Below are 13,133 nucleotides of genomic sequence, written 5' to 3'. Positions count from 1 at the left end.
GCCAAAGTAGGCGCCATCATAACTAGTACCAGCCGGCCAGACGACTGTGTCTTCTGGATCCGGCACGAACACTAAAAAGCTGGGGCCCATTGTGTGGTTGCGATAAAGCTCCCCACTTTCTCTTGCATGGCCGTGATCCGGCCCTGAGGTACCGTGCAGTAGTAGGGGGTATTTTGCTCTCGGTGAGAGGCGGATGGCTCCGCCCAATTGTCCCCCTTCTCAACTGCGTGAGAAAGCCTTGCCTCTTGGAGGCGACTGTTTTTCTCTTCTGTGTCCAGAGAAGCATGGCCAGAAGAGCTAGACTCAGATTTTTCCTCTGACGAGTCCGAAGAGGACGACTCCTCCCCTCTCCCAGAGGGGCCCGCCTCCTCTCCTTTAAAAGGAGCAGGAGAGAATGTAGAATTGTCAACTGTAAAATGGGAAGGGGTCACTTTGACTCCTCCCTCAGAACTGCCGGCTTTCAAGCCGCTTTGTTTCACTTCCACATCTGGCGCCTGGTCAGATGTTTCACTAATCGGCACCCTGTGGGAGGAGCCGTCTGAGTTTGAGATCCTGGCAGTCTTTTTTGTTCTGGCCATCATGTTCTGCATAGACACAGATACAGTCGGACTTTGTATAAAGGGCAAAGATGGGTCCAGAAAAGGGCAGGCGGCACTCCTAGTCCTAGATTCAGTCGTCCCCGGTGACCGGCTGATCACAAACCTAGGTCGTGTCGTGTGCTTCCGTGGTGCCATTTCAAAAAAGAATAAAGTAAAGAGAAAATTAAGAGTAAGAGAACCGACGGTTACCTGAACGAGTGACGATTGATGAAGTTCTGAAAATCCTTTGCAGTCGGCTTGTCAGAGCAGGCGGTAGGCAGAAAGGGTCCAAAATGTCAGAGCAAGTTCAGGGGTCCGAATGTTCTCTCACAAAGTTCTCAAGTGTGAAAATGACCGAAGACAGCACCCCCTTATATAGGCGAAGTGAGAAGGCGAAGGGTCACTTCCGGAATTCAAAATTTGGGCGGGAGAATCTCTCGGCCTTTCGCCGAGTGACACCTGTAGCAGGCCGTCGCCTGTTACAGGGCGACACCTATCACAGGTAACACGTGACCAGTCACGTGTCACCTGTGAGGGGCAAATGATTAGGGGATTTTGCTCCCACCAATCGAAATGCGCCACGTGGGCCAATCAGGTCCTGCTAAGTGTCCCCCAGTTGGACCTCTTAGGGCTTGCCACGTGGCACACTCTTATTCGTCCACCCTGGACCTATTATGTCATGAAACGTGGCATACTCCATGCCTAATGGAGAAGTCGGCCACCTAGGCCCAACTTCCGAGGGAAGCCCAATCAGCCTAAGGTTAACCTAAACCTAGGATTGGCACGTTTCCCGAGGTTATAAATACCTCCCTTAATCCTCATTAAGGGGGATTACGCAGATTACACACATAAAACACTCTCACCTAGAGAGACCCAATCACTTTAATTTCCGCATTAATTACTCCTTAATCAAGTACTAACTTGACCGTCGGAGGCGGATCTCCAATCGTCCTGAGCGTCTGTTTGTTTTGCAGGTACAGGCGTCCGGTTCCAGTCTCGGAATTGTAACTCTCCCGCAGGACATCAGAAAACCCCGAAACATATGGGATTGGTGAAAGTAGTAGAGCTAAGGCTGCACAGGTTGTGCTGGAAGATGAAATGGATGAAGGGGATGAGCTGGAAGATGAAATGGATGAGGATGCTATGCTGGAAGATGAAATGGATGAGGGTGCTAATAAGGAAGATGAAATGGATGAGGGTTCTAATAAGGAAGATGATATTGATGATGAATATGAAGAGGATAAAGAAATTGGCAGTATTACTGACACATATGACCCATACATATCAGATTGCTGGAATAGGGGTCTGTATGCAGATGACACTTATTTTAGTAGGATGTATAAAAATGGTGAATTTGTGTCTGATGTTGAGTTTGGCAGTATAGTGTTGAAACCCTGGATGATCTTCAGTGATAAAGAGCATTTCATGTCTGTCTTCAGAGATTATTGTATACAATGTGGTTTTGCAGTAGTGGTTGATATGAGCAATCCAAGGAGGTTCACTGCTGCTTGTCTTGCTTTAAATTGTGGTTGGAGAATTCATTCAAATAGGCTACCAGATGGAGTTACTTGGGCTATAAAGAGTATAAAGAACTCTGAGCACACTTGTGGAAGGCTAGATGAAAGGAATCCCCTAGTGACTGTTACATGGGCTGTAGAAAAACTAATGGAAGATATAAGGGCTAATAATGACATCTTTGGAAAGACACTGAATGATCTCTTATTCAGTAGATATGGAGTGCACATGGCAACCAGTACCCTTTACAAGATGAGAGCAATAGCATTGAAGGAGATAAATGGTGGGCATGATACTTCCTATGGACATTTGCCAAAGTATTGTGAGATGGTTAAAGAAACCAACCCAGGATCTACAGCTAACTGTGCATGGAAGCAACTTAATCCACCTGATCCATCCCTCACTTTCTCAATTATATTCATTTCATTCAAGGCTGCCATTGATGGTGTTGTCGCAGGATGTAGGAGTTTAGTGGGGTTTGATGGAGCTCACTTGAAAGGACATTTTGGTGGGGTCCTTTTGTCTGTTGTGGCTATAGATGGGAACAATGAATTGTTTCCTTTTGCATGGGCTATAGTTCCCAAGGAAGATGGTGACAATTGGAAGTATTTTTTCTGGCACTTGAAGCATATTCTGTCAGGTTCTGGGCGGGGTAATGGTTGGTGTATTATTTCACACAGACAAAAAGTAAGTTAGCTCTTTCACTCACACTTTAATTTCTAAAATTGCAAGTAACAACTAAACTCACTTTTGTGTATTTGTGTGCAGGGAATAGATGTGGCACTAACTGAGATATGGCCTGAAGTGGACAAGAGATATTGTTGTAAACACTTAGCCAAGAATTGGAAAGGATCATTTCCTGGCCCTTTGATGCATTCACTCTTCTGGTTGGCCTGTAGTGCAACATCTCCTTTCACCTTTAAAAAGGCTATGGACAGGATTAAGGCTGTGAATCCAATGGCTTGTGAATGGTTGGCTGATTTGGGGAACCAATCAAGGTGGACAAGGCACAAATTTGATCCCTAAATTTGCAGTGATGAAAACAAGACCAACTTTGTAGAGAGTTTCAATGCAACTTTGGGTGTGGACATATGCAGGCCTGTCTTAACACTTTTGGAAGGTATAAGTTTTCTTTTTCTAACATCTTTAATGGTATTTGACATCATTTCATTTTGATGCTAACCTATCCTAACATGAATACATAGGTATAAGAAGAATGTACATGGTGAGACTATCATCAAGAAGCTAGAAAAAAGTGTAACAACTGGAATGAGGATGAACCATGTCCTAATATAGTAAAGAGAATAAAGATGTTGACCTTTGATCAAGAAATTGCAAAGCTTATCAGTTAAAGGAGGGTGAATATGAAGTGAAGGACTTCCTATGTCACTAAACAAAAACACATGTCTCTGTGGGGCATGACAAATTTCAGGTTTGCCTTGCAAACATGCAATTAGAGCAATCTTGGCTGCTGGATTGAACCCATACAATTTTTGCAGCACATAGTTCTCAGTCCAAACTTATAAGAAAGCTTATGCCAACTCAATACACTCTGTACCAGATTTTGAGCACTGGCCAGAGATTAATATGCCTACAATACTACCACCACAGATGAAAAGAGGCATTGGTAGACCATCTAGACAAAGAAGGAGGGCACCTGATGAACCCGACAAAGGAAAAAGGTCTACAACAGTCCAATGTCAGAGATGTATGTGTTATGGACACAACAAACAGACATGTAAGGGTGGACTCACAGCAGCAGAGCAAAGTGCAAGGGATGGACAGAGGATTGCAAAGAAAACTTCTAAGTCCACTAAACACAATGCACTAAAGAGTACCTCCACATTAAACCCACCAAACCCACCTAGAAGATTCACAAGAAGCTCATTGCAGTCTGTTTCTCAACCACAACCCTCCATTAACACAACTCAGCATTCATATCAAGCATTTGAAGGTCCAAGCAACCAACCTGTTACTAGGTTAAAGAAGTATGGGAAAGGAAAGAACAAAGTCTAATCTGTCCTGTAGGCCGCACCCACAACCAAGAGAAAGTCCACTTCACAAGACCGGAGTTTCCACTTTAAAACCATATGGCCATGAGGGGAGTAGCCCCTTAGTCTTATATTGTGGTCTTAACTCTTAATTTCTGTCAATGTGGAACACTCAAGTGTTATTTGGTGGGATCTACTTCAACAATTTTCGTGCAAAATTTATCTGTGTCTCATTAATCTCCAAATTATGTCGATGCGCTCTCCTTCCTTTTCCCCATCTTGATCTGGAATTCACTTACCTCCTTGCATTCGTTATGACCGATTATCATCTGAATTGGTTTAATCTCGAAACCTGGAGGACCTTCTTTCATGTCTTTCCTTGGAATTTTGGGGATTGGGGTTTGTTGGCTGGTCCAGCTTGTATTGATTGTCAACTCCGCTCTTCGAATGATGCCCAAGGGGTTAATACAAACTCCGTAGAACACCACTTTGTTCCTCTGAAGGCAGATACCTTGGAGGAGATTGACAAAAATGGGAGTGCTCCGACCTGTTTTATCTCTCTAAAGGTAAGCAATCCAGTCGGTGATCCAATCGACGAATGGAATGGATCTGTCATTGTTAGTTCTAATACCCAGGCTGCTTCCAGCCCACACTCTCCTGATCGTTGGACAGTCCCTCAATAGATGAGTCGTACTTTCCTCCATAGCTGGGCCTCCCATAAGGCAAATTCCGTTGGTATTAACTCCTCGTTTCTTTAGGTTGTGCCCTGTAGGGAGGGCGTTCTTCAAAATCCTCCACAAAAATAATCGTTGATCCCTTCTTCCACTCAAACCCTCATTTCCGTATAAATTATTAAATTCTACTCAAATAAGCAAGTCTGTGAGCTACCCCATTCCCTTCCCTACCCACATGTGAGTAAGAAATACAGCAGCAGCTCCTTCAAATGTAGAATATCATCTACAATTTTTCTCAAGATGCTATTCTCACATACAACTTTTCTGCAGATGATTGCATTAAGCTTGAAACTGTCCATTTTTAGAACCACTCTTCGACATCCCCCCTTCACTTCAATCAGTAAAGCATGACACGCCGCAAGAGCCTCTGCAATATCCATGCCAACTGCCCCTCCTTAACACAAGTAGCTAAAATCACATCACCCACATGGTCACGCACGCTTCACCCCACTTAAACCAACCGAATTGTCCCCAAAAACGTCAGAATTGATTTTATAAGTATCCATGTCAGATGGCTTCCACCTTTTCAGGACAGCAAGCACCACGCAGCTCTTGTGCTTTCTCAACATCACCAACAATTCCCGCAGCTCTGCCAATAACCTCCTGCACGTATAACTTCTTTTGGTTGAAAAATCCACGCATTCCCCTTAAGCTACATGGCCCGTAAAAGACTCCAAAAAGAGCCCATCACAAAGCATCCGTTACTGAATTCTCAAGCATTATACACCAATGCTTAAAATTCATGGCTTTTGGATTAGTAACTTCAAGGTGCAACAGGGACCAGTAGTAGTTCAACTGAATTCTCACCGGGACTTCATCATGTAGTGCCTTCCACCTAAATTTTTTTTATTTTTGGTAAAGTCTTTGACTCTTTGCATTCCAGAGTTTGCTCCAAATTGTGTGTGTGTCAGCGTGTGTGTCCCGGAGCCTGAAGCTTGATCAACCCGACATGCCTACAACTCTGTATAATACGCGCTTTTAACTGAGAAGTCACCCTTCTTTGTATGAATCCATGACCAATAGTCTAAGCCAGAATACAGAGAGACAGGAATAATCACAATAGCCTCGACTTCCTAAGAAGAAATTGTAAATTAAGAAGCCCCAATTTCCAGCTCTCCCCAACCAAAAGATCTTCAACCCCTTGTGGATAGTTTCCAGGAGCATTAACTCTTGGCAGAGTTCGAAAAAATAAACTAGTCATAGAATTCACTTTAGCCTCCATAAAAGAAGACTTTAGATAATATTTATTCTTTAAAGTTTTAGCCATCAAGGAGGTTGTATTTGTCATCACACGCCAAACTTGTTTTGCAAGGAGAGCCTTATTGAAAGCTCTGAAATTCTGCAGACCCATGCCCCCTTCTTTGATAAAAACAGTTTTTCCCAAACTACCCACATAGTCCTCCTTTCACTCTTCTTTTGTCCCCAAAAGAAGCTACGACACAATCTTTGGATATCATCAAGAATACCTACCGAAATAGGGAAGCATTGCATAGCATAAATGGGAAATGCTTTTGCAATGGCTTTGATTTGTACTTCCCAACCAGCATGAGAAAGAAACCCTTCTTTTCACCCCTTCAACTTCTTAAAAATCCTTTCTTGAATTATTTGTAAAGCTGTCTTCTATAAACCACCAATAAAATTTGGTAATCCAAGACATTTATCATACTTGTGTACAACCTTAAATGACAACTTCATCTGAAGCATATCCTTCTTCTCAGGCTCTAAATTTCGGCTAAACAACACTTTCGATTTTTTTTTTATTGAATTTCTGATCTAAAGCATCTTCATAAGTGGAAAATAGTTCAAGTATCTTATCAATCTCCTCCTCATTTGCACAGGTAAATAATAAACTATCATCCACGAAGAAAAGGTAAGTAATAGGAGCAACTCTTTTACTAATTTTTACCCCATAAGCACTAAGGACAAAGAGGAATGGTGACAATGGATCTCCTTGTCGCAGCCAGCGAAGGTACAAATCTCTTGGACTGTTGGCCATGAAGCAAAATTGAAAGTGAGGCAGAGGACACATATCTCATGGCTATTTTGACAAAACCATCCAGGAAACCAACTTAGACATCATCTTCTCCGAAAACAACCATTTTACCCTGTCATATGCCTAACTGCAAGGAATCAGCCTAAACCTGATATTCGCTTTACTTATGCTAGAAGGCCCAAGAATTAGCTGGAAGAATACTGAGTTGTAAGGTTGTTAAATACAGTTTGGGGAGAAGGGTAAAATAGTAATCTCTAGATAAGTTTGTTATTTTCTGGCTGGCATGCTTAAGGTGTGGTTAAGTCTGTTTTAGGGATTAATTTTGGGGTATTAATAGGTGATTGGTGAAAGGGGAAGGTATCAAGAAATTAATTAAGAGGTTGTTCTGGGAGAGCTCTTTCCTCTCGAAAGAAGGTTTGTATTGTTGGATACTCTGTTCAATAATACTCCTATCATTCCCTTGTTTGCCATTGATTCTATCTCTCTAGCTTGCTATCTTACTGTTTCTCATACTAATCTCTAGCACTAACTCATATTGAGTTTCAAGCCAAGTTATCCATCTTTACCTTTCTTCTTTTTTCACAAGTAATGGAAACATTCATAGGCCACTTAAATATTATTAGTAATCAACTTACTTGGCATCAGAATATTATATTGTTATTGTTATTATCGTTAGCATTATTTTTCTTATTGTTGTTATTATTATAACTGATTCCGGTGATTTTTGCAGCCTGATCTTTGCGCTCCAGGGGAGCATATTGTTGCATCTTGGCCAGACGACATGCCTATAGGAGACGGGGATTCATATTTGTTCCATATAATGTCTTGTCCGGCACTTCTTTTGCAACACCCCTCGTTGCTGCTGGACTTGCTATGATCAAAGCGGAGAAAAACTTTTCTGTTTCTGCAACAATTTCTGCAGCCATAACTACTGGTAAGCTTGCATAGTAACTTTTTTTTTTGTAATGTAATAATTGCAAATGTTATATTTTCACATGATACATGCGTAGTAGTTGATCGATTGGAGACATCAGTACATGATGGGCAATAATTTAATGCCTAATTAGTTCGTGTTGCACCCACTAGTTTTTAAAACATAGTGTTATTAGGCATTCACTTCCATAGTTTCATTTAGGTGCTAACATTGTTAATTGCTTTGGTTCTTACAGTCTAAATAGTACATACAACTATGTTTTGTGCTAATGAATTTTTTGTCTAACCCACTTTAGCTCCAAAGCTTGTATACTCCAGAGACAATTTTATTTTGCACATGAACCCAATTGAGAAAGGGAAATAAATCAATCATTGAGATGAGGTCCAACCCCTACGGAGACCAGCAAGCAATCTAAGTTAACGAGAATTGATCAATGACCCGAGCATCCAGAAGTCTAGAACCGGCCAAATTATCTACATAAGGGCACCTATCTCTACCCAATTATCGTACCAAAAAGAAATTACATTCCCATCACCCAAGTCCCAAGAGACATTATGTGAGAGATGGGGCCACCCCTTTATGCCAAATAACCGAACCTTTCTTGAAGTGAATTTTTTGCCATTAAACAATCTTTTGCAAGGTTATTGGTGTTTGGACTCATTTTCCAACCTAGTTTCATCATAAAGACTTGGTTTATACTTTATAGTCTCCAAATTACGTATCCCTAACCAACACTAGTCTTTGGTTGGTATAACCTCTCTTTGCTTACTAAATGAAGTTTTTTACTCTCATTGCTCCCTCCCAAAATGAAATAAATCAAGGGCTATTTTCTCTAGTTTATGAATACTTGCTTTCAGTTTGCATATTTTTGTAAAAAAAACCACTGGAAGCATCAATTAATTAAAATGAAAAGAGAACGAGTGCAAGATGGCTCTTGCCTCGTTGAATTCAGACTACGAAACACAACATGAAAGAAAATACAAATAGCAGCATACTGCCTATACTACAAAGATATAAAAGAAACAGTGGACCGAACAAGGCAGGTTTTTCTAGCTCTGGGTAAATATCTAGTTTTCCAAGTGATTTTCCTCATTTTTTCTCCTCTCACTTCCTCCATTATTTTTTCCATTCTCTTTCTAATCTTTCTCCACATTGTACGCACCACCAAATTCTCTCTCCTCTTCTTTCCCCATAAATTGCAAAACTACCCCTTGCCCCATATGAACAACAACGATGAATCTCCCACAACCGGATAACGATGAAACACAAAAATCAATGGGGAGCATGTGTCTTTTGGGTATGTGGATTTAAGTAGTAGCTAGTTTTTTTTTTTTTTTCCTTTTCTTTTTTGAATTATGTGGATTAAGATGATTGTGTTATATCACTTAGTTTTATAAGTATTTAGAGGTAGTATTACTTTGTATTTTTGGTGTATGTGTTACTAATTTAAAATTAATTTTTATGTGAATTTTGTATTAAATTCATGTGGCCACACAATTAGTTAATGGTGTGACCAGCCTCACAGAAAATTCATTTTATTTACATTATTGTTGAGACTACATCTCTTGTTAAGGATCAGAGCACCTACGTCAAGCCTACAGAGCCACTCAAGCTCCTAGTGCATAGTAAAGTTTTGTTATTATGATAGAATTCTGTCATAACAAAATTCCACATCAGCAAGTCAACTGATGCTTTGTATGGCTTGGTTAGCCTCTTTCAGTCCTTGTATATAAGGCTGATCTGTTTAATTCTTTCCTAACACTACTAGAAAACAGGCCATTTCCGACAAAAATTTCGTCGGTACGGGTTGTCGGAAAACCTTTTGTAGGGAAAACGGCCTTTTCCGTCGGAAAACACTGTTCCGACGGAATTTCCGACGAACTTCTGTCGTCGAAAGAGGAATTCCGGTCACCAGAAAGTCCGACGGAATACAAATCCGCCGGAAACTTCCGACGGAAACTTCCGACGGAAACTTCCGACGGAAACTTCCGACGAAAATTCCGTCGGAAATAACATTAAAAAAAAAAACCTCGCACCACCCCAGCCACCACCCCTACCACCAGCCCCCACCCCCTGCCCCCCACCCACCACCACCACCCCTAGCCTAAACCCACCCACCCACCTTACCCACCAGCCCACCCCTACCCCCCTACGGCCCTACCCACCCAGACCCACCACAATCCCAGCCCACCGACACCACCCCACCACAATCCCAGCCCACCGACACCACCCCACCACAATCCCAACCCACCGCCGAACCACCCACACCCACCACCACACCCACGAACCAACAACATTGAAACAACAACCAAAAATCGAAAAAATTACCAAAATCGAATAACATTACAATTTTCTTCTAAAATTAATCAGCCAAAAACAACAAAAAATCGAAATATAAACCAAAAATCGAAAATAAAAAATGAAATCAAACAAATTAAATAAATATACAATCATCTTCTAAAATTAATCAAATAACATTACAATTATAACAAAAACTAATTATAATCTAGATCTAACATTACAACAATCAAAAGTCGGAAAAAAAAAAACCTAGATCTGAAGGAGGAACGAGAAGTCGATGTCATAGTTGCTTGGGCTCAAACCACAAGCAGACGTTGCTTGGACAGGAGGAGAAATGCCGAGAAACCGAGAAACGCAAGAGGAGGAACGAGGAACAAGAGGAGCTTGATATATGTCAATTATTGTTTTGATATATGTCAAAAATGGAGGAGTATAATGCAGCTAGAGAAGAAGAGAGGAGAGAGAAAGCTAGAGAAGAAGAGAGGAGAGAGAAAGTTAGAGAAGAAGAAGAGAGGCGGGGTGAGGAAAGAGAAATGAAAGATAATGGGGGTTTTAGGTAGTGGTCCGTGTATTTAGGTTTTAGGTTTTGTTTTTTAAAAAAAAAAATATAAATCCTTTTTTTTTAATTAGGTAAACGTTCCGACGGAATTAATTCCCTCGGAAGAATTACTTTCCTACGGAATATTCCGTCGGTAGGTAATTTCCAAGGGAATATTCCGTTAGAATGTAAGGTTTGTTTTTTTTTATTATTTAATTATGTTCCGACGGAAAATTCCGTCGGAAAAGGTAATTTCCGAGGGAATTTTCCGTCGGTAATTTCCAACGGATTTTATTTCCGTCGGAATATTAGGTTTCCGACGGAAAAGTCCCTCGGAAATTTCCGACGGATTTTATTTCCGTCGAAAAATCAAGTTTCCGACGAAATATTCCGTCGGAAAACCCATAAATTCCAACGGATTTGTGTTTCGTAGGAAATCCGTCGTAAATTTCCGACACAATTTAATTCCGTCAAAAATTTCCGACGAATTTCTAGTCCGTCGGAACTGGTCCGTCGTAAATTGGCCTATTTCTAGTAGTGTAACTTAATGAAAATAATTCCTCTTTTTCTCTCTATTTTCTGCTCTCATTTACTTTTCTTCTACAGCATTGTTTTGCTACTGAAATATTGATCACAATCTCAGTTTGATCATTAGTGCTATTCTTTTATACTTGATTACAAATTGTTTCTGATGCTTTGCTAGTTGTTAGTGGTATCTGATTGATCATTACTGCATGATTTAACAATTATATAACTTGATGCTGTTTTCAATTATGTGTCATTGTTTTATTATGCAGCTAACAAAATGCATGGAAAAGATCTTGCTTTTGAGTTTGCATATGGAGCAGGAGAGTTTAATTTGAAAAAGGCAAGACAACCCGATATTAGGGTTGGTGAGTGCACAGCGGAAACGAAGATGTGTTTGATTGAGAAGTATAAATTGAATTGATAATTGGCAAGATAATTAATATAAATGAACACACGATTTTATGTAACAACGAGCACTTTTATTCCACTATTTGAAAGTAGGAGAGTACAAGAACCCTTGAGGGTGATTATTACAAGAGAACTCTCACTATAAGAAACTCACAAGGAGTATTATGATAGTAGTGGAATATTACAAGGAGGGAGGATATTTTGTAGAAAGGCTTGTGTTTGGTATGACTTCTTGTGTTGTGTTGTTGTTTGATTGAATGCCCTTGACCTATATTTATAGGTGTAGATGGAGCTTGGAAGATTTGTGTGGAAAATTCCACATATGTAGATATTTTTGAACTCTCTACATAAATCTAGAATTTTAATTGGCATTTAATAATTCTAGATTTTTCCTCAATTCTCCATCCTTCTTGTGTCCATAATATTCTAGAAAATTCAAGTAGGATATTATTTCGAAAGCCTCTAGAATATGGATAATACTTCGACCAAAATAATGGGCTTATAAAATTTGGGCCATACCCAACACCCGGTCTGGTGTATGAGGAGAAAAATTGTATTTTTCAAAGATTCCATTTGTCTGATGGAGAAGATCCACCTTAATTTCACCTTAATCTACCTTATTTCTCAGCTACATTTCCTCCACATTGTGAAGAAAAATGGCTTATTCAATTCAGTATAAAATTAAGAAGTGTTGAGAAGGGGCGAAGTACATATACTGCTAAGATTGAAATTCATTCTTCTAAGATGCGCATGCCTACAGAGTCAATCAGCATCAGCGTTGTTCCAAAAATATTGGAATTTGATGATATGGACTGTGAACAACAATTTACTTTGAATGTGAGTTTGCCTAACACCAAATATTATGAATGGTCTATTGGTGTGATTTCTGGTTCTTTAATATGGACCAAAAATGCTGATAAAGAAGATTAGAGAACTGTAGTTGATTCTCCCATTCTACTTTCATCCAGACATGTACCGTCTAGGCCAGTTGGAGTTTATCCTTCCTCATGTTAGTACTTCATGACTTTTATGTTTGATGGTGAACTCATTCGATATGTACATATCATTTTTGTATGAAATTTTATATCATGTACTTTTACTACGATTTACAATTTTATAGTAGTGTTTCACCAAATATATTAATTTACACTAATATAATACTTATTTGCAAGGGTGAATAATTTGCATGGGTGATATTATACTATGACAATGTTATTTGACATTATATAATATTTTGTAATATTACTTGCATCAAATAATACACAACCGGTGCTAGGCCGACACAAGGTGAGCGATGCAACAGGGCCCCAAACAAAACATACTAATATTAGTTGTTGCAATAATAAATTATTTAAAATAGTTTGGATTCATGGTAAATGCTTTATAGGAGTGCACACAGGTCCGGGGACCAGACTGAGACCTGTTGGACCGGAGACAAAAATCTGTTGAAATCATGGACCGGAGACCGGACATGAAAAAACCGGTCCGATCTGGAGGGGTACGGCGCGGAATCCCAATACCTTAGGGGTATAGTGTAGAAAATCCCAACAAAATTAATGAAATTTGAATTAAATTGGTATGGGAAAATTAAGGAAATTTGTTTCTAAAATTGA

General features: G+C 40.0%; 1 long non-coding RNA gene across 1 annotated transcript; it reads left to right on the top strand.

Moving 5' to 3' along the window:
* The first annotated feature begins 4,305 nt into the window (after nucleotides 1-4,305).
* LOC110691963 lies at nucleotides 4,306-12,599 on the top strand. The gene is made up of 3 exons (XR_002505364.1): nucleotides 4,306-4,650; nucleotides 7,542-7,745; nucleotides 11,382-12,599. It is a non-coding gene; the product is annotated as an uncharacterized LOC110691963 (long non-coding RNA).
* Nucleotides 12,600-13,133: the final 534 nt, after the last annotated feature.

This window comes from Chenopodium quinoa, unplaced genomic scaffold (genome assembly GCF_001683475.1).
Source record: "Chenopodium quinoa cultivar QQ74 unplaced genomic scaffold, ASM168347v1, whole genome shotgun sequence".
NCBI lineage: Eukaryota > Viridiplantae > Streptophyta > Magnoliopsida > Caryophyllales > Amaranthaceae > Chenopodium > Chenopodium quinoa.
The sequence above is the reverse complement of the archived record's forward strand: the minus strand, read 5'-3'. Positions and strand labels throughout refer to the sequence as shown.